Raw genomic sequence first — 20084 nt, 5'->3', positions numbered from 1 at the left:
CTGTTGCTTTCACATCACTTACCAGTGAAATTCATGTCTTTTGACTTAAATCTTGTAATGGCAATTTTGCAAAAGTGTTTATAGCAGACTTACAGATGTCTGGAGATGCTGGTCCTTTGTGAAAATGTTGATCCAGCTTTTCATATCCTTCTCTTCAAAATGAAATTCATTACTATAACTGTTGCTTACATCTTAATCACTTGCATTTGTTAGTGGAACATCACATAAATTCACAGAAATTAGTACATATGAAAAAAGATCTCTCCCAGAGGGAGAGTTGGAACAAAAGAATCCCTTTCTATAGTTAAGTGTTTGGGTAAAAATCCATTTTGTAAAGTATAATCATCATAAAGCCCACAGTAAAATGGATATTCTAATTTCATTGTACACCAAAAGTCCCATTTTGGCTCATTGTCTTGGCCCTGCATTGTCCATTGTTGTTTCTTTTTATATGAAAATCACATTCATCCAACTTTAGTAGCATTGCTGGTAATTTTCTAAAGTACAGTACAATACAGTTTGGTATTTCTCACATTGCTATCGTAATGGGAACGCATAAGGTTTTTGTTTTCCTATTACATACATGAATCTGTGTGCGTCTGTGCAGAGTCTATTGAGCTTTAAAAGGAGACACACATTGTAAATTCTTCATATACAATACATATTTTCAATCGTAGAATCCCTGGCAAGGCGACCAGTTGAAATTAGTTAATCTCTGAATCTTTGAATTTATCACCCAACGTTTCTAGAAACCCTTGTTAATGTCAAGGCAGATGTAATTTAAATGATCCGAAGTTGTGAATGCTCCAACACTGGAAGTTTTTAAGAAGAGATTGGCAAGTATTTGTCTGAAATTGTACAGGGTTTCCTGCCTGAGCAGGGGGTTGGACTAGAAAACCTTCAAGGTCCCTTCCAATTCTATTCTATTCCATTCTAATCTAGTCTAGTCTAGTCTAGTCTAGTCTAGTCTAGTCTAGTCTAGTCTATATAATATAATATAACAACAGAGTTGAAAGGGACCTTGGAGGCCTTCTAGTCCAACCCCCTGCCCAGCAGGAAACCCTACACCATCTCAGACAGATGGTTATCCAACATTTTCTTAAAAATTTCCAGTGTTGGAGCATTCACAACTTCTGCAGGCAAGTCGTTCCACTTATTAATTGTTCTAACTGTCAGGAAATTCCTCTTTAGTTCTAAGTTGCTTCTTTCCTTGATCAGTTTCCACCCATTGCTTCTTGTTCTACCCTCAGGTGCTTTGGAGAATAGCCCGACTCCCTCTTCTTTGTGGCAACCCCTGAGATATTGGAACACTGCTATCATGTCTCCCCTAGTCCTTCTTTTCATTAAACTAGACATACCCAGTTCCTGCAATCGTTCTTCATATGTTTTAGCCTCCAGTCCCCTAATCATCTTTGTTGCTCATCTCTGCACTCTTTCTAGAGTCTCAGCATCTTTTTTACATCACGGTGACCAAAATTGAATGCAGTATTCCAAGTGTGACCTTACCAAGGCATTATAAAGTGGCACTATCACTTCACGTGATCTTGATTCTATCCCTCTGTTTATGCAGCCCAGAACTGTGTTGGCTTTTTTTTTCTATTCTGTTCTTTCTATTCTGTTCTGTTCTGTTCTGTGCTGTGCTGTGCTGTTCTGTGCTGTGCTGTGCTGTGCTGTGCTGTCCTGTCCTGTCCTGTCCTGTCCTGTCCTGTCCTATATTATCTGGAGCCCTTGTTTGTACATCATTGAGCTATAGGATGTCCACTGATGGGCAAATCCTCCTATTTAGTCCCCAGCATCTCCAATATTAACAGGAACAAATATGCCAGAGATGATTTGGTTAGTCTGAATCTTGATACTACCACAAATAATTTCCCTTCCACTACGTCAAGCAAATCAAAACACTTCTTTCTCCTCTTCTCTCTTGCTCTTGCTGATACAAGCCTAGAAGGATTCTGAATAAGACAATCTGCCCACACCACCTAAACACCAAGAGATCCATCTACTCTATGTTGAAACAAGGGCCGGTTTAGCTCTGCCTGGTAAGGCCTGTTATTAAGAACACAAAGCCTGCAATTACTGCAGGTTCGAGCCCGGCCCAAGGTTGACTCAGCCTTCCATCCTTTATAAGGTAGGTAAAATGAGGACCCAGATTGTTGGGGGGGCAATAAGTTGACTTTGTAAATATATACAAATAGAATGAGACTATTGCCCTATACATTGTAAGCCGCCCTGAGTCTTCGGAGAAGGGCGGGGTATAAATGTAAAACAAAACAAACAAAAAAAAAACAACAAGTTGATACCTTCTGTAATTACAGAAGAGTAACTACGTTATGGCAAGAAATACCTGAAGTGGAAAATGAAATATATTTTCTACTGAAAGCTTAAATCTTTTATCGTATGCTTTCCACTCAGTGATATAAAATGAGCTTCTTTTACTGTTTAATTTAATGCCTTCTCTTTGAACTTTGTCACATGGGCAAAGTAGAAGCCAATGAAATGGATAAAGGGCTGAGAATCAGGTGTTATACATTTATTACTCTAATTTAGACTATTAGTCTAATCTAGGCAGACACACCAGGCTGGGTTTGATGACAATCAAACCAGTTTCTAATTAACATCTATTTTTCTTCTGAGTCCACTGTTGCCAACCTAATAAATTCGTTGTGAGTACATCACTTTGTATTTATTTATTTCTGAATTTATTTATTCGATTTTATCACTGCCCCTCTATCTCACCTAGAAATTCTGGGTGGAGGACAATATTTAAATAAAATAAAAACAATTACAGCCCATAGAAAAAGTGAAATGGGTAGCAGTTTAGCAAATACCATAATCTGCAGTCAGTAACATAGTCAGCGAGGAGTCGGGTCCCTTCAACGCTTGGGAACCTAAATATGGGCCAAAAACAGATCTTTAGAGTTTAAGAAAGGCAAGTAGGATGGGGCTGTATATAATATTGATTGAGTGGTTGATTAATTAATTAATTAATTAGCATGGAACAGTTGCATGCTGCCTATTCCTATATATTTCTTCTAGAATAGGGGTCACCAACTCCCAAGCCACATCCCGCTACCAGGCCTGCTTGGAACTGGGCTGCACAAGCAGCGGATGAGCGTATGTGCTCACGTAACTCCACTAGCGTGAGCAGCAGACACTCATGCTAGCACGCGAAGCTCCATTTGTGCAGATGGTGAGCGCACATGCCTGCCATTTATCCAAATGGAGCTGCATGCCTGCCACTCACACAGAACCATCCCTTCTCCCCGTTCCCTAGGCCACCAAGCTGTAAAGTCAGGATCCACTGTTCTAGAACGTTTCGTATAATAAAGTGGGCAACAGTTACACAGAAATCCTATATCTCAATCAAATATTTTAGAATTCTTAGACTGATTTCAAAGTTTAGTGGGGGGGGGTTGAAATTTTTTATTAGGTTATGGAGTACTGGCTGGACACCCATGCTTCGCTACGAAACTATGTGATCAGGTATAATAAATTGACACTTAAAGCCCAAAACTTAATGTAGAATGTGTAACTCCATAGAATCAGAGCGTGTTAATATAAGGCAACTGGAAGTTGGAACAGAGTTCTTTTCAGGTGGGGAGGGGGAGTAGAAAGTCTAACTCCTTATCATCAGAGCGTATGGATATAATATTGTATATGAAATAATAATGATCTGATCATCATTTCAAAAAATCCTTTCTTAGCGAGCACCGAGAAGCCAAGAGGAACATACATGCCAAATTTCACGGCACTGTAGGCTTTGCAGTTCTGGAGATTTCGTAATGAGTGAGTGGTATTTGTATATATATATATATATATACAAATATATATATATATATATACAAATATATATATATATATGTCTTTGGTTGTTCGGGTTTTCTCCCGTGTAAAATTGGAAGTGTCTTGGCGACGTTTCGACGAAGTCTCATTCGTCATCTTCAGGCTTCAGCTTCGTGCTTCTGGGAGCAATGTGTGATCGCAGCTGTTTCTTCCTTTTAACAGCTGCGATCACACTGCTCAAAGCGACAAATGAGCATCATTTCGTCAGCTTTCGCCAAAACCTTAAACAATTCGTGAAAACCTCAGAAAACATATATATAAATATATATATATATATATATATATATATATATATATATATATATATAATAAAATACAATAGAAGAACAAATGGGGAGGGGAAAGGGGGAGGTGAAGTGAGAAAAAAGATAGGGGGAGGGAGAAAAAGAAGCATTGACTTTTGACTCTCTCTGTTACAGTAAAACAAGGCATTATCATCAAATCCCAGGTTTTTGCTTTTCCATAATAGTATGAACAAGTCATTTCTATAAAGATCTGTAAAATCCAAAGTCAGAGTTTTATTCTTTTCCACATCAAGCACGAAGTTCAGAAGTGGTTTCCATATGTGTACTTATCAGAAGTGGTTTCCATATGTGTACTTATCTTCTTTTCTTTAATCAAAGAAGTCAGTTTTGCCATTTTGGCCAACCCCATCAGCTTCGGCAACCATTCTTTCATATTAGGAATCGAAGTGTCCTTCCATTTTTGCCCATATAATAGCCTTGCTGCTGTCAACATATTATAGTAACAAAGTTCCAAATTTTTTCTCCAGTTCTTTTTCCATGAGACCCAAAAGGAAGAATTCTGATTTCATGTTTATCTCCATTTTCAGAATTTTCTGTATTAAAATATGAATCCAATTTTATTTATTTTTTTTGCTTTATCACATGTCCACCATAAATGATAAAAAGTACCTTCTTCTACACTTCCAAGATTCATCTGACATGCCTCTAACCATCTTGGATAATTTCTCTGGTGTTAAATGCCAATGATACATCATTTTATAGAAGTTCTCTTTTAGATTATAATTTAATGTAAATTTTAAACCCTTCGTCCACATATTTTCCCATTTATTTCAAAGTTTCTGGAGAGTGTCTCTGAAACAGGACTGGCCTGCTTATGTAAATGTGATCACAGGACAGAGGATCCTGTAGCGTCCTTAGATCTCACTTGTTTTTCCAGTCCAACAAGCTGTGAGGATAGTCAAGGAATATTCTTATGCAAGGTGCCTTGAATTTAGGGATGTAAAGCAGGATAATAATTTACAAGTTCTACATTTAGGCAAGAAAAACAAAATGCACAGTTACAGTATATGTGGTACCTTGCTCAATAGTAGTAACTGTGAGAGGGATCTTGAAGTCTAGTGGAGAAGTTTACCAGAATGTTCTTGGTCACCACAATATAAAAAAGATGTTGAGACTCTAGAAAGAGTGCAGAGAAGAGCAACCAAGATGATTAGGGGACTGGAGGCTAAAACATATGAAGAACGGTTGCAGGAACTGGGTATGTCTAGTTTAATGAAAAGAAGGACTAGGGGAGACATGATACCATTGTTCCAATATTTCTGGGGTTGCCACAAAGAAGAGGGAGTCAAACTATTCTCCAAAGCACCTGAGGGTAGAATAAGAAGCAATGGGTAGAAACTACCGTATATACTCGAATATAAGCCGATCCGAGTATAAGCCGAGGTCCCCAATTTTACCCCAAAAACTGGGGTAAACTGGGGACTCGAGTATAAGCCGAGGGTGGGAAATGAGGCACCTACCGGTTGGGGAAACCCTCCCTCCCTCAGCTGAGAAGGCTGGCGGCTCCCCCGCCCCGCCCTCTCACTGCACCGGCAGGGCTTACCCGTGCCGTCCGGTAAAATGTGAAAAAAAGAAAAGAAAAAAACTCGAGTATAAGCCGTATATACTCGAGTATAAGCCGAGGGGCTTAAAAAAACAAAAAACTCGAGTATAAGCCGTATAGACCCGAGTATAAGCCGAGGGGACGTTTTTCAGCACAAAAAACGTGCTGAAAAACTCGGCTTATACTCGAGTATATACGGTAATCAAGGAGAGAAGCAACTTAGAACTAAGGAGAAATTTCCTGATAGTTGGAACAATTAATCAGTGGAACAACTTGCCTCCAGAAGTTGTGAATGCTCCAACACTGAAGTTTTTAAAAAGAGATTGGATAACCATTTGTCTGAAGTGGTGTAGGGTTTCCTCTCTAAGCAGGGGGTTGGACTAGAAGAACTCCAAGGTCCCTTCCAACTCTGTTATGTTAGAATGTTGACAAGTAGTTAGTTTTTAAAAAAATCATGCAATAAGTGGAAAACACTTCATGCCAAATAAGCAATGCTAATTTTCTCAACACTCCAAGGAAGGGGGAGAAGGAGGAAGAGGAGGAAGAGGAGGAGGAGGAGGAGGAGAAGGAGAAGGAGGAGGAGGAATAATTTCTAGTAACTTCCCACATTCTCCTAGAATCTAGAATTTTGCCTAGTCCCTAACCATGCTGATCACAATATATCTAAATTCCCACTCCATTTTTCTAACTTAAGTTCTCATAGTTTTCCAGATTCTTCAAAATGCTTTCTATGCCAAGATTGACAATTTATTTCTGACTCACATTTGTGTGTGTGTGTGTGTGTGTGTGTATGTGTATGTGTTGGCTTGATTTTTTTTTTTTTGGCTTTGCCAAGAAGGGGGTAGAAGCGAAGTATTTGATAACTTCTATTGAAGTACAGCATCAGGAGCCCAAGTAACTGCCATCTGGTTATTCCCTTAAAAAGCATTTTCCTAAATGAGAAGCAGGTCTTAGTGCCTTCCATATAAATTGTAATTTTATTCCATAATCACATCATCCGGGCAGGTTGCAGAGGTCAGGAACTTTCCTTTGGACTTCGTTACAACAGGATGTCATTATGTACAGTTAATTAGAGCTACAGTGAAAACTGGAAGGATTTGCGGAGCAGAGAAATTTGGACAAATGTGGTTGATCCTTACATGTGTGTTCTTTTTCAAAAGAATGATGCTAAGGCAGTCCATCATTAACCTCCTTGTCTCTTGTCTCTGTCTATATACTGAATCCATGCCCAGCATGAGCTAAGAATGCTAACAAGTTGAATGCTGGGTTTCGTCACTTTCCATTGCATCATAATTACTATTTAAACTAAATCATATTTCTGTTTAGGAAACAAATGTATATTTAAAGGTGGGAATCAAACATGTCTGAATGATTTTTAAAAAAAATAATAACCATAAACTAACTAACTAATATTTACAGATCCCTCACATCCTGGACATAAACTGTTTCAACTCCTACCATCAAAACGACACTATAGAGCATTGAACATCAGAACAACTAGACACAAGAACAGTTTTTTCCCAAAGGCCATCACTCTGCTAAACAAATAATTCTGTCAACAATGTCAAACTATTTACTAAATCTACACTACTATTAATCTTCTCATCGTTTCCATCACCAATCTCTTTTCACTTATGACTGTATGACTGTAACTTTTTGTTGCTATCATTAAGGGTTAAATTGCAACCTATGATCATCATTTGTGTTGTAAATGTACTTTTGATGCAGGTATTTTTTTTCTTTTATGTACACTGAGAGCATATGCACCAAAACAAATTCCTTGTGTGTCCAATCACACTTGGCCAATAAAAAAATCTATTCTATTCTATTCTTCTCTCTCTCTCTCCCTCCCTCCCTCCCTTCCTCCTCCCCCCCTCTCTTTCTCATATATATAGCTGGTCTTTGTTTTCTTTTCAAACTTATTGGCATAATATAATTTACTAAAACTGTATTACTATTATTCTTCTCTTCCTTACTAGTATCTATCTCTTCCCACTTATTGCTATAACCATGTTGCTTGTATCTTTCAATTTATATTGTTTTTATTTCTTTCCTAGTATGATTTGATAGCTTATTAGTAATCTTGACTATCACTAAGCGTCGTATCGTTTTATTCCTGATGAATGTATTTTATTCGCCTTATGTACACTGAGAGCAAAGACAAAGACAAATTGTGTGTCCAATCACACTTGGCCAATAAAGAATTCTATTTTATTTTATTGGATCCAATGTCCTATCTTGACAAAAAGCACAAGAGAGAACACTCAACTCAACCCTGGCAAGATAGTTTTGGGGTTTTGGCCTCGTCTCCTGGGTCACCTTTGACTGCAGAGGGATAGCACTGCTCCAGATTGAGCTGATGTGCAACTTGGCGAGGATCTTTGCAGACTTATGGTTCTTGTTCAAGGAGAAAGTAGCAGCTGTGGCTGGAGAGGGCTGCTTTTCATAGGGGGCCATGATGGTGCAGTGGTTAGAATGCAGTATTGCAGGCTAACTCTGCCCACTGCCAGGAGTTTGATCCTAACCATCTCAATGTTGACTCAGCCTTCCATCTTTCCAAGGTTGGCAAAGGAGGACGCAGATTATTTGGGCCAATATGCTGTCTCTGTAAACCACTTAGAGAGGGCTGTAAAGCACTGTGAAGCAGTGTACAGGTAGTTCTCAACTTACAACAATTCATTTAGTGACCGTGCAAAGTTACAACAGTTCCGAAAAAAGGGATTTATGACTGTTTTTCACACTAACAACTGTTGCAGCATCACGTGATCAAAATTCAGATACTTGCCAGCTGACTCATATTTATGATGGTCGCTGTGTCCTGGGGTCACGTGATCCCCTTCTGCAACCTCCTGAAAAGCACAATCAAGAGGGAAGCCAGATTCACCTAACAATTGTGTGACTAACTTAACAAATGCAATAATTCATTTAACAGCTCCGGAAAGAAAAGCCATAAAATGGGACAAAACTCACTCAACCAATGTTTCACTTAGCAATTTGAGACTTAGTTATGGTTGTAAATCGAGGACTATCTGTATAAGTCTAAGTGCTGTTACTATAGCTATTGTCAGTTGTGCCTTTTCCTATATTGTGTGGCTTTGCTCATGGTCACTCACCCCTTGGTCCATTCCAGAGTGTACTTTCTGCCGTCCATTCCAGGGTGTACTTTCCGCTGTGAACTGAAGACTCTTTTATTCCGTCGAGCCGGGCTAGCCTGATTAAGTAATTTTAATTGGGGTTTTAGTTTTTATATTACTTAGTTTTTAATTTTGGCCACTATTTATATAAATTCTTAGTTTTGTTTTTATTGTATATTTATTGCATCTTTTAATTGGCTGTTAACCGCCCTGAGTCCTTCGGGAGAAGGGCGGTACAAAATGCAATAAATAAATAAATAAATAAATAAATAAATAAATAAATAAATAAATAAATAAATACTGCAATGCACTTTACATGGAGCTACCCTTGAACAGGGATGTGGTGGCTCAATGGGTAAGACGCTGAACTTGTCGATCAAAAGGTCAGCAGTTCAGTGGTTCGAATCCCTAGTGCCGCATAATGCGGTGAGCTCCCGTTACTTGTCCCAGCTTTTGCCAATCTAGCAGTTCAAAAGCACGTAAAAAATGCAAGTACAAAAATAGGGACCTTCCGTTTGATGGGAAGGTAACTGCGTTCCGTGCGCCTTTGGCGTTTAGTCACATTGGCCACATGACCACGGAGACGTCTTCGGACAACGCTGGCTCTTCGGCTTTGAAACGGAGATGAGCACCGCCCCCTAGAGTCAAGAAAGACTAGCACATATGTGCGAGGGCAACCTTTATCTTTTACCCTCGAACAACATCTGGAAGTTACAACCAGTCCAGAATGTGGCAACACATACAGCTATAGCTGCCTCCAAATTTGTCAATGTTACATCTCTCTTGCAGGAGTTACACTGGCTTTGACTTTTCTTCCTGGTGCATTTCAAGGTGCTTCTTTTCACCTTTAAAGCCATATATGGCACAGGGCCAGTTTATTTATGGGACCATTTATCCCTGATTATTTAATACAATTAATTTAGAAGGACATCCTGTTGATTATTCAATGGAAGATGGAGCCCCCTCCCCATTTTTTTTTCATTTTCCATCCATATTTTTAGAATATTTATTCATGATAGGACTGATAAATGGTAGAAGTGACAGCATCTGAGAGAAAGATACCTAGATGAAAGTGGATAAAAAAAAATCCACAGTGGGTTGGAAGTAATTTTATGTGTTGGACAAACAAGATGCAAGCAGAACAGAAATATGTATTAGCTAAATAGTGGATTGAGGGTTTTTTTTCTCCCAGTGGCAGTTTTAATTTTGCCATCAGAGAAGCAATCATTTTGAAAGGAATACAGAAATTTTCTTGAGTCAAGGACAATTCCAATCTTTTTAATATTGGGAGCTATACTTCAGGGGAAAAAAGTATAGCAAAAGCTATACTTTTGCGAGTCCCTTGGACTGCAAGGCGAACAAACAAGTCAGTTCTAGAGGAGATCAACCCTGACTGCTCTTTAGAAGGCCAGATCCTGAAGATGAAACTCAAATACTTTGGCCACCTAATGAGAAGAAAGGACTCACTGGAGAAGAGCCTAATGCTGGTAAAGATTGAGGACAAAAGAAAAAGGGGATGACAGAGAATGAGGTGGCTGGATGGAGTCACTGAAGCAGTAGGTGTGAGATTAAATGGACTCCAGAGGATGGTAGAGGACAGGAAGGCCTGGAAGAACCCACATTGTCCATGGGGTCACATGATTAGTGATACAAAATCCAGCATAGTTATGTCATTTGCTGTGTATACTGTCATTTTGTGTATAACAATAATAATAGGTTAACTTAATTACTAGCATTAATTATATTTAATTCAATAATCAGACAGGCAAGGCTAATGTTGAAATTCAGAATGTGATTGTCTTTCCCTTCTTCCTTTAACTCTTGCTCTTTAACATTGACAGGTGGATAGAAACCACAGCTGAGTAGGATGAAATGGCAGATGCATACACAATGGTGGTTACTACCACACATAGTCACGGGATACTTTATGAGTTTTGACACCATATGTTCCATAATGAATGCTGTGCTCAAGAGCCAGTCAGAGGACTTTTGGTCTTGCATTTGCTGCATGAAGAGTCGAGCTCTTAAAATATCAACTTTTATAACACTGTGAGAAGTTTGGCCTATGTCAGCCTCACAAGAGACACTGGATCAATGACAAATGTTTTATTAGCCTTTGGAGGACTGGGGGGAAAATGAGCATTTCCGTGTGCTCAGGGAAGACCCCATAAATCTAGTGAGTGGCCAATACAATAGACAACTATTAGCTAACTGAGAAAGACAATGCTAACTGTAGCATTTGGAAAATATTAGCGTTTCCTGAGATGATAAAATTAAGCCAGCAAGGAGGCTTTTACATACCTAGACCAATTATACTGTTGCATGAAAAAGACAACTTAAATATCAGTCTATAACAAAATAAACATGTACACACAAATACAAATACATGCACACCTCTTTTTCCTTTATGGTGTGGTATCAGGGGTGAAATCCAGCAGGTTCTGACAGATTCTGGAGAACCGATAGCAAAAATTTTGAGTGGTTTGGAGAACCGGCAAATACCACCTCTGGCTGGTCCCAGAGTGGGGTGGGAATGGAGATTTTGCAATATCCTTCCCCCAGGTGTGGGGTGGAAATGGAGATTTTGCAGCGCCGTGCCCACCAAACCACACCACACCCAGCAAGCCACGCCTACAGAACCAGTAGTAAAAAAAATTTGAATTTCACCACTGTATGGTATGGTAGGAAAACAGGCAGAGAAAAAGGTAGAGTTGTTTTGTTCCACTTATCAAATACTCAGGAAAAAAATGCCAATGTCATTGTTTTATAATTTTCTTATTGGAAGAAATATCCATCTGGTTCAGTTCCAATCTGGGAGAAAGGCACTGGAGACAAAATGGAGGCTGAGGGTCCATTTATTGATGAATAGGACCACATGTTTGTGGTTCTGGTGCAGCTGACCACATGGAATTGAGAATGAGGAATATATATACCTTCTTTTGGGCTTTGAACTTGAACTTCCTGTTCCTGTGCAAGAACACGTATTCTATTGGATGTTGTCAGTCTCCCATGGGCTATGCAAAGGTCATAGCTGGTTCTGTAGGTTGTATGAGATAAGTTTGGTTGACGTTTGCTGGGGATGGTGCAACTGAGATGATGCAATGAAGGAGCTTATGCTCTGACAGGGTATTGGGCAATTCCTAATATGGCTGAGGGCTAATCCTACTTTTGTTCAGACCTTGATGCAGGGAGAAATGGATTACCAAATCTGCATTTCTAAAAGCAGCCCCAGCTCAGTATCTGCTGGAGGGAGGGAGCTGGAGCTCTGAGTTTCTGTCTCCCTTAGGATTTTTATTTCTCTTCTAGGAAAAATTTTTTATTCTGCCTTTTTAATATTTCTCAAAATATGTCATTCTTCTAGGAGAGGGGTGGGTGCTAACTTTCTACAATATCTTGAGACTGACTTTACTCAAGCAAAAGTATCAGCTCTCTTACAATGGGTTATATTTATATTGATTTTTTTTTTTACCATATGGCTGTTGTAAATTAACAGTGAGACAAATCTCAAGATAGTTACACTTTCACTGCAAAACACCCTGTTTTTTTTTTTCATTCCATGGCTTCTCCTTGGTTGATATAAAAATGGATCAAAATTAATCTCCTGTGAACATTTCACTTGTGGGCAGTTCTACCCTGTATGACTCTAATTGAAATAAAATGTTCTGAAACTGTAAAATCCAAAACATTTATGAGTTCTTATGGTTACAATTTCCCTAATTAGGCAGTTTAACATTAGACGTAAGAAAGCATCCATCCCAAGCATCAGTTTCAAGGCAGAAAATCATTATTTAATTTGTTTTTATAATTGTACTGCCCCACATTACATTTATAAGACAAAATTTTTGGCTGGCTTTGTGTCTTTCTTGGAGGGTGGCATTTTTAGGAGACTGTTTAGATCAGGGGTCTACAACTTTGGCAACTTTAAGACTTGTGGTACTTCAACTCCCAGAGTTCCTCAGCCAGCTTTGCGGAGGAACTCTGGCAGTTGAAGTCCACAAGTCTAAAAGTTGCCAAGGTTGGAGACCCTGGCTTAGAGGATAATAGTACTTGCAAAAGAAGCAAGTACTCCTGCTCCTTCAGCTGTCTTTAATATCTGTTCCAGAATCCTTTTATGATACTTCCACTGTATCTATTTTTAAAGTTCTGTCTATTAAAAAAAAAAAGATATAATAAGATGGGATGGGATGGGATGAAATAACTTTATTGTCACTTTTTTTTCTGTGAACACACTGACACACATTAAAAAATTCTGATGCATTAAGAAATTCTGATGCTCACTCTCAAAAGAATACACACACACACACACATACACACGTGTGTGTGTGTATGTGTATGTATATATATACATATATACATATACATATACATATACATATATATTTTCAAACATATATATGTTTTCTGAGGTTTTCGCGGGTGTTTGTATGTAGGTCTTTGGTTATTCGGGTTTTCTCCCGCGTAAAATTGGAAGTGTCTTGGCAACGTTTCGATGAAGTCTCATTCGTCATCTTCAGGCTTCAGCTTCGTGCTTCTGGGAGCAATGTGTGATCGCAGCTTTTTCTTCCTTTTAACTGCTAGTGGGGGTTTGAACTGATTGGGTGGGAGCTTGGCTGTGCTCTGATTGGATGGAGGTTTTTCTGTGCTCTGATTGGCTGGGGGTGTGTCCTGTGTTGGTGGGGGCTTGGTTGTGCTCAGTCTAGTCTGTGCTGCAGGGGGATTTGAGCTGGTGAGCTGCATAGCTGTTGTTTGGCTTTGTGGTCGTGCTACATCTTCATAGTGGGTGTCAGTCTGCTGCATGAATGGATTGGAGGGGTTTGAAATGGCTAATGTTGCAGCTGCGGTCTGGCTTCTGGTCCTTGGTCATGCTTCATGATCAGTGTGGGTTTGGGTCTGCTTTCTGGGTGGATGTGCGGTGGTGACATCCTGTGTGGACCTTGTGAGTGTGGGTCTGGTGTCATTCCTCGTGTTAGGGACTCGTTTGTCAATAAGGGCGGGTTTCCAAATGGCTGGTAGGCGGGAGGTGTCATCTCTTTGTTCATGCTGTGTGGGCGTTTTTCTATCTCAATGGCTTCTCTGATTATTCTGTTGTTAAAGTGTTCAGTTTTAGCGATAGTTCTGGTCTTTTTAAAGTCAATATCATGTCCTGTGACTTTAAAGTGTTGGACCAGGGAAGAAGTTGGTTCCTCTTTTTCAGTTCAAACCCCCACTAGCAGTTAAAAGGAAGAAACAGCTGCGATCACACATTGCTCCCAGAAGCACGAAGCTGAAGCCTGAAGATGACGAATGAGACTTCGTCGAAACGTCGCCAAGACACTTCCAATTTTACACGGGAGAAAACCTGAACAACCAAAGACATATATATATTCATGGGTATATGTATGCAGGTTTTGGTATGTTCGGGTCTTTTCCCATGTGAGATTGGAAGTATTTAGGCAACGTTTCGATGAGATCTCACTCATCATCTTCAGGCTTTGGCTTTGTTCTTAGGTGAGCAAAAATTTTATATATGTACACACACAGAGAGACACACACACACAGAGACACATGTGTGTGTGTGTGTGTGTGTGTCTTTGTCTATACACACACAGAGACATATAATATGATAGATAGATAGATAGATAGATAGATAGATAGATAGATAGATAGATAGATAGATAGATAGATAGATAGATAGAGATATCACAAACCATTTTTAATACAGAGCAGAAAAAAGATTTTTGAGAATTAACGAAGTTTGATACTGTATGGTAGAAAGCTATTGATGCTACTGATGTCACTGGATGCCACATTGCCACACCAACTTCTAAAGAAATTCAGGTATCAGGAGTGAGAGTCCTCCACTCCCCTGCTCGCAACAGAATACATTATGCCACCAGGCTTGACCTTTTGGCGTTGGACAACCTATAATTATGCTGCCTATGGTCCGACCTAAGCGTAGTACACAAAATTATCTGCTACAGCATCCTACCTGTCAATGACTACTTCAGCTTCAACTTCAGCAATAATACACGAGCACACAATAGATACAAACTCAAGGTAAACTGCTCCAAACTCGGTTGCCAAAAATACGACTTCAGCAACAGAGTGGTCAGTGCCTGGAATGCACTATCTGACTCTGTAGTTTCATCCCCAAACCCCCATAACTTTAATCTTAAACTGTTTACTGTGGACCTCACCCCATTCCTAAGAGGTCTGTAAGAGGCGTGCATAAGCTCACCAGCGGTGCCCTACCATCCCTGTCCTACTGTCCCCATTTATGTCCCCTTTTCCTGTGTTCATATCCATGTTTCTACTTATATCTGTTATCTTGTATATGTTTGACAAAATAAATAAATAAATAAATAAATAAATCTTGATCTTCACTAGATCTAGATCTTCATTCTACAGAAAACAGAGCAGCTTTCTTAGAAATGATAAAGAAAATTATTGATGCCTTCAAAGGAGTCATGAAAGCTACAAGATTGGAGCCCTTTCCCCTTTCTAACATTGCCTAGCATACAACAAAGCATATACATGCTGCCTGTTCCATTTCAACCTTTCCCCCTTGTTAGCAAGATTTTATTCTTCCCAGTAGTATGTCAAGCACTAAAAAAAGAAAATAGAGCTATAATTTAAGATTCACTCTTGTTAGTGCTGGAATCAGAACCACACACATTCATTCATTGTAGGAGTGAAAGAGTTAGGATCCAAGAAACTATAAACCCTTTGGCTGGAAATTGTATTCATATAACTACCCACATGAGGGTTACATCATTATTTACTTAGAAATTTCGCCTCCTATCGATAAATCTATTCCATTAAATCCATAGTAGGGACTCTCTGTTTTGACAGTGGAAAATCTTGAATAAACAACAATACACAGGACTCAAAGTGATAGATCTGTTGAGTTTCATTGCTATCGTGGCATCTTGACAAGTTCCATTTATTTTCCAGATGCTTAAAAAAAATATGTTGCTACATCAATTATCCAGGTGAGCACATCATAATGTTCTCTTGGTGATACAGAACTGCCCAGCCATTTGCAAGTTAAGCCAAACTTCTGTTAAGTTTCTCAATATTAAAAATGAACTGTTGGGTTGATGAAAGTACTGGAATATTGGAATATTGTTGTGGGTTTTATACATGTAGTTAGAATAGAATAGAATAGAATAGAATAGAATTCTTTATTGGTCCAGTTGTGTGATTGGACACACAAGGAATTTGTCCTGGTGCATATGCTCTCAGTGTACATAAAAGAAAAGATACATTTGTCAAGAATCAGAAGGTCCAACACTTAATGACAGTCATAGGGTACAAATAAGCAATGAAATCATATTAGGAAACAATCAATATAAATTGTAAGGACACCAGCAATAAGGTTACAGTCATACAGTCATAAGTGGGAGGAGATGGGTGATAAGAACGATGAGAAGATTAATAGTAGTGCAGACTTAGTAAATAGTTTGACGGTGTTTAGGAAATTATTTGTTTAGCAGAGTGCTGCATAAGTATGGATTTCAAAATTCTTTTTCAAAGTGGCTATTTTCTCTTAAGAAATTGATGCCACCTCTAAATAGCAATGCATCAATGCAACAGTATCTCTAATCTAAGGACAAGGTAAAACTTGTACAAAATACCACAAAATGAATATCTTCCCTAAGAATCTTAGTCCATAAACAGGGACTATGAGCAAAGTTTCGCCTGATTTACGTTGGGCGTCATTTATTTATTTTATTATTTATTTATTATTCAAATTTGAGTTATTGAATCAGTTTCAGCTGTTGATCCAATGTTATTATTTTCATCAGTTTGGAAATTTCAGTTGATTCAGTTTGATACTTCAGTTAAGTATTGAATTAAATCCCATTACAGCTGATGATTCCATTCAACTTTTCCATTCAGAATGTAGAGACACAAACCAGAGCCTCATTTGGGCTATTGCTAGACCAAATGAACAATTTATTTTGCCTTTTTGCCACTTTATTATTCTTTTTTTTTTAATGGAAAAAAAATAATTTCTCTCCCAATGATCAGAATACAGAATAACAGAGTTGGAAGGGACCTTGTAGGTCATCTAGTCCAACCCCTTGCCCAAACAGGAGACCTTACATCATTTCCGACAGATGGCAGCCCACTCTCTTCTTGAAAACTTCCAGTGATGAAGGTCCCACAACTTCTGAAGGGAAGTTGTTCCAATGGTTGATTGTTCTCACTGTCAGGAAATTTCTCCTTAATTCTAGATTGCTTCTCTTCCACCCATTGCTTCTTGTCCTGCCCTCAGGTGCTTTGGAGAATAGCTTGACTCCCTCTTCTTTGTGGCAACCCCTCAAATATTGGAACACTGCTATCATGTCTCCCTTAGTCCTTCTTTTCATCAAACTAGACATATCCAATTCTAGCAACCAGTCTTTATATGTTTTAACCTCCAGTCCCCTAAGCATCTTGATTGCTCTTCTCTGCACTCTTTCTAGAGTCTCAACATCTTTTTTTTTTTATTGAAAGAGTTTTAAAAAACAAAAACATTTTCCCCCTTTTTCCCCCCTCCCTCCCAAAAAAAAACCCCTCCCCCCCCGGCTTCCCGGGTCAATCACAAGGTATTGTTATACATAAACCAAACATAGAATAAAATTTTCCCTTCCAATCCAAATAACCACATCCAAAGCTTTTCATCTCCCAACCCCCTCCCCATTACATAAAATAACTTTCTAATTATTCGAAGGCAATCTGATATTTCTTAATCTGATATCTGTTTTGTAGATAATCAATCCATTTTTTCCATTCAATTAAATATCTTTCCTGCGTATTGTCTTTTAAAAACGCTGAGATTTAAACCCTATATATATATATATTAAAAAAAAAAAAGATACCATCAAAATCACATCTTAAGCATTCTCCTTCCCCTTGTCTTCTATCTGTTAGATTCGGGCAATAACGAGGCAGGAGACCAGGATAGTGACAACAGCTCTTTACTATATGGTGAACCCAGCACTCGGGCTGGGAAAAACCTCTCCTTAAATACAGTTTAGCCGGAGGCTTCAACCAATCAGTAACGTGCTTTTTTCCCGCCAAAACATTTAAAGATACATTACACTCCTTCCCTCCCAGAAAACACTTTACCATTATTTACATGAGATTTACATATTATTTTTCAACGTAATCACGCAAGTAGACTGGGCGTCTCCTGACTCTTTCGGACCTGCGCAATTCATTCTCTGGGAGTGAGTCGAGCTGACCGGAGGGACTGTCTGTTCCTCTCAGCTCCTCCTCTAGGCCCTCCGGCCCTGGATTATTTGCAGAGTCGTCCCTGCTGTTTTCTGGCGGAACCTGTTGGCGTCGCTGGACCTTCTGGAAGTCAGATAAGTCCTGCGTTTGCCCCGGGTTTGAGTCAGCTGTGGATTCAAACATTGTATCGTCAGGGCCTGTTTCGTCTAATTCGGATTGTTCGGTTATGCGTTTTCTTATTTGGTCTATGTGGCGCTTCCATACCCGGCCATCCTTTATCTCCACTAAATATGATTTGGGACCTGTTATTTCTAGGATTTTTCCTGCTAACCAGGTCGGGCCTTCGCTATAGTTGTGTGCCCACACTCGGTCGCCTATTGCCATCCCTCTTGTTTTACCGAGTGCCCCCTTGTAACCGTCTGGTGTGTAGTTCGGGTTTAAACGGTCTAGTGGGCACCTGAGCTTCCGACCCATTAATAACTCTGCTGGGCTTCTGCCAGTTGTGACACAGGGGGTTCTGTGTTGGACGGCCAGGAAGGTATCGATTTTTGTTTGCCAGTCGCCTGGCCTGATTCTGGACAATGCCTCTTTTGCGCTCCGGACGGAACGTTCTGCAAGGCCATTCGTCGCAGGGTGGAAAGGCGCCGAGAGGACATGCCGGATGCCCTCTTCTGCCAAGTACCCCTCAAACTGGGTTGCCGTGAATTGCGGGCTGTTATCGGATACTAACGTGTCGGGCAACCCATGGGTTACAAATAGGTTTAGGGCCGGTTTAGCTCTGCCTGGTAAGGCCTGTTATTAAGAACACAAAGCCTGCAATTACTGCAGGTTCGAGCCCGGCCCAAGGTTGACTCAGCCTTCCATCCTTTATAAGGTAGGTAAAATGAGGACCCAGATTGTTGGGGGGGGCAATAAGTTGAAGTTGACTTTGTAAATATATACAAATAGAATGAGACTATTGCCCTATACATTGTAAGCCGCCCTGAGTCTTCGGAGAAGGGCGGGGTATAAATGTAAACAAAAAAAAAAAAAAAGGTGCCGTAGGACTGAGATCACCGCCTCAGCTGTCATGGATCTCATGAGAATGATTTCCAGCCATTTGGAGTAGGCATCGACTACCACCAGAAAGGTTTGGCCGTGGAAGGGGCCGGCAAAATCGATGTGGATCCTAGACCAGGGCCCTTGGGGTCTCTCCCATTCCCGAATCGGGGCCGTTGGGGGTAGCGGTCTGGACTCCTGGCAGGCCTGGCATTTCCCTACCCTCTCAGCAATTTCCGAGTCCATTAAGGGCCACCACACATAGCTTCTCGCTAGACCCTTCATCCTCACGATCCCTGGGTGACCTTCATGAAGGAGATCCAACACCCTTTTCCTCAATCTCTGGGATCACCACTCGATCCCCCCATAGCAGGCACCCCCCTTGAGCCGAAAGTTCCCCTCGTTTCTTTACAAACTCTTTAAAACGCTCGCCCGGCGCAGCGGGCCACCCTCTTTGTACCCAACCAAGTACAGTTCGTATTGTAATGTCCTTATACGAAGCCCGAGCCACCTCTTTGGATGTGACTGGGCCAGAGTCCAAAGAGTCAATTAGCAGAACTGGTATTCCTGGAGTGGGGTCTTCAATAGTCTCTGGTAACGGGCATCTGCTCAGTGCGTCTGCGTGCCCTAAATCCTTTCCTGGCCGGTGTAGCAATTTGTAAGAATACGCTGCCAGGAAGATAGTCCATCGGGTCAGTCTTGGCGAAAGTGCCACGGGCGTTGGGCGGTCGCCTGCCAGCAGACCTAGCAAAGGTCTATGGTCCGTGATGATTTCAAAATCACGACCAAATACATACTCATGGAATTTCTTTACCCCTGCGACTATAGCCAAGGCTTCCTTATCAAGCTGGCTATAATTCCTTTCAGTTGATGACATGGTTCGGGAGTAGTATGCAATGGGGGCTTCTGTGCCATTAGTAACCTGTGGCTGAGCACAGCCCCCACCCCGTAGGGAGATGCATCGCAGCTTAACACTAGAGGTAGTGTGCCATTTTACTGGATAAGGAGGCTATCACTCAT

This window comes from Ahaetulla prasina, chromosome 3, assembly GCF_028640845.1.
Source record: "Ahaetulla prasina isolate Xishuangbanna chromosome 3, ASM2864084v1, whole genome shotgun sequence".
In the NCBI taxonomy this organism is placed as follows: domain Eukaryota; kingdom Metazoa; phylum Chordata; class Lepidosauria; order Squamata; family Colubridae; genus Ahaetulla; species Ahaetulla prasina.
The sequence above is the reverse complement of the archived record's forward strand: the minus strand, read 5'-3'. Positions refer to the sequence as shown.